Below are 3,161 nucleotides of genomic sequence, written 5' to 3'. Positions count from 1 at the left end.
AAGGCCATCTGCCATCGAGGAAGAGGTTGTCATGATGCAGCTACCGGTCAAGGAATGCTAAGGATTGCCAACTAGTAGCAGAAGCTAGGAAGAGGCAAGGAAAGGTTCTTCCCTAGAGCTTTCAGACACAGCATGGCCCAGCTGATGTCTTAATTTCGGACTTCTTGCCTCTAGAACTGAGAGAATAATTACTATTCTTTAAAGCCACCCAATTTGTAGCAATTTGTTATAGCAGCCCTAAGGAAACTTATACATGGATCTAACACACACACTTGGGTAGTCTCCTGCAACTTGCTTTTTTTACTCAACATTGTATTTCTAAGAATTATTCATGTTGGGCCGGCCCGGTGGCGCACTGCTACAGTGCGCCGCTTGGGAAGCACGGTGGCGCTCCCGCCGAGGGTTCGGATCCCACATACAGACCGGCCGCTCACTGGCTGAGCGAGGTGCGGGCGCAACACCGAGGGTTGCGATCCCGTTGCCGGTCCCGGTCCGGTACGGGCGCGACACTGAGGGTTGCGATCCGTTGCCGGTCACGAAAAAAGACAAAAAGGAAAAAAAAAAAGAATTATTCATGTTGTTGACTATAACTGTCATTTCTTTTTTCTTCAATATTATCAATAAAAATATCTCATCAGAGCTGTATTAATAATATATACATGAAAAAACTTTAACTCTGTTCTTTCTGAAATGACTATGCCTCTGTTTGGGTACACATTGTCTTATTACATTCCTTTATTTAAAATCTTTTGATAAAAATTTCTATATAAATTCAAAAATTTATTACATATCTATCTTTGTACATGTGTGTGTTGGGCAGAATAATGACCCCCAAAGATATCCATGTCCTTACCACTAGAACCTGTGAATATTATCTTATATGGCAACATATTGTAATGATACAATTAAATTAAGAACCTTGAAATGGGGAGAGATTATCCAGGTAAACTTAATCTAATCTCACAGGTCCTTGAAACTGGAGAACCCTCACCAGCTTCAGTTGGAAAGGGAGATGTGACTATGGAAAACTGGTCAGGGAGATGCAACATTGCTGGCTTTGAAGATGGAGGAAGGGGTCCATATGGGCAGATTCTAGAAGCTGGAAAAAGAAGGAAATGAACTTTCCCCTAGAACCTCCAGAAAGGAATGCCGCCCGGACACCTTGATTGTAGCCTAGTGAGACCCATGTCGGAATTGTAACCTACAGAACTATCAGATAATAAATGTGTGTAGTTTTAAACACTAATTTGTGGTTATTTGTAAAAGCAATAATAGAAAACTAATATTGAGTGTGTGTGTCCTAAGGAAGTGTACCATGCTCTGGCCCCTGCCCTCCTCCCTTGATCACTACTCTTCAGCTTGAGCTACAAGGGCCTTCTCTACAGTCCTCAAAACCACCAAAGTCCATCCTAGACCATGGTTTTTGCACATGCTGATCCCCAACCATACTTTTAAGCTTCATAAAGGCCTGTTTGTCTTACTTACCATTGTAGCCCTGGTAAACATTCAATAAGTGTTCATTAAATGAATGAATGGATTATTATTGTAGAAGGAAATGGGTAAAGGTTAGTTGCAAGGAGCAATAATTTCCAGTTGAAAAATAAAATCAGTCGTAATTTTAAAACCATATAGCTTATCTGTTAGCTCTACTTTTTCTCTTAATCTATAACTTATGGATTGTTCCTTTATAGAAACAACAATTGAAATGGTATAATAGTGGAAAGAAGTCATGGCTTTATTTTCTCACCTAGCCCAAATACGTTTGTATACTATCTGCAAGGAATAAAGAGCAAGCTGTTAAAACAGTAAAAATAAAAGCACAAATTAGTTGGTTACTCTATCTCATGCCATTTGAGCTCTTCTGGGAGGTCTACCAACTTCATTGTTAGCTCATACTCGGGAGTGGTCAGATCTTATGAATGGTCAGTTCTCACATTACCCAGTTTATAGGGAACGTTCAAAAATCAGAATACCAGTCATGTCCCTGTGAAATAGGTATAGTTATTGAACTATGTTCACATTATCTAAACAGAATATCTCAACATTTTTTTCTGTCTCTAGCTTCCTTTTATTATTTTTTTTCCCATTATGAGAATTTCAATTGCCTCCTCAAGTCTTCTTTGAATCAAGGTAGAGAATGAAAAATAAATATCCTCCCTTTCCTAGCACCCAGGTATTGAGAGAATAGCATGCCTCGAGGCTCTAAAGCTAAAGAGTGCAGGAAGGAAGAAAGAGTCGCATGATTGGAGTATAAGTGAAGGAAGGGTAAGAAAGGCAGCTATTGGCTGCACAAAACCACAAAGTCGCCTTGGCATACAATAAACAACATGTATTTCTCAATCCCACATCCGTGGGTTGAAGAGGATTTGGCTAACATAGGCCAGCATCATCTGGGCTTTGCTCCAGGTCATGGCTGGGGTTACATTTGCTCTGTTTCTCTCAATCACCTCAGATCACCCAGGCTTTCTCATACATTTTTGAAATCTTATTGGAGGCTGCCATGCAGCAGACTAACACCAGGTGGATGCCTACAAGTCTTCCAGTTTGTATATACCAAAGTGGCAGGTCCAGCAGCACTTGAGGCCAATATAGTTATAGCTGGGGCAGCCAAGGAGCACTGTGCTGGCATGCAGGGAGCAGCTTCTAGAGAAAGCCCTGCACAGTGAGCCCATGGAGAGCACCCCAGACCTATTCCTTGAAACCAACCTGTCTTCCTAAGCCTCTGGGTCTGTGATGAGAGTGGAGCCTCAAAGATCTCCGAAATGCCTTTGTGGTCTTCTTTTCCATTCTCTTGATGATCTCTTCCTACTGTACTAATCCTAGCAGATAGTTGCTTGGCTATACCCTTGGTTTCTCCTCCTGAACACACTTTTTCACTCTTTACATGGCCAAGCTGAGAGTTTTTCAATATTTTACCGTCTGCTTCCCTTTCAATTATAAACTCTACCTGTATAAAATGCTTGTGCTGCCATAATTCAGTGTAGGCTGTTAGAAGTAGCCACACAGCTGCCTGAATGCTTTGCTGCTTAGAAATTTCTCCTGCCAAATACCTTGTTCATCTCTCTCAAGTTCCATATCCATAAAGCCCTTGTGCATGGATACAGTCCAGCCAAATTCTTTGCCAGTTCATAGCAAGGGCGATCTTTGCTCCAGTTTCCAAT

This window comes from Galeopterus variegatus, unplaced genomic scaffold, assembly GCF_000696425.1.
Source record: "Galeopterus variegatus unplaced genomic scaffold, G_variegatus-3.0.2 Scaffold1241, whole genome shotgun sequence".
Classification (NCBI taxonomy): domain Eukaryota; kingdom Metazoa; phylum Chordata; class Mammalia; order Dermoptera; family Cynocephalidae; genus Galeopterus; species Galeopterus variegatus.
This window is presented reverse-complemented; position numbering follows the sequence as displayed.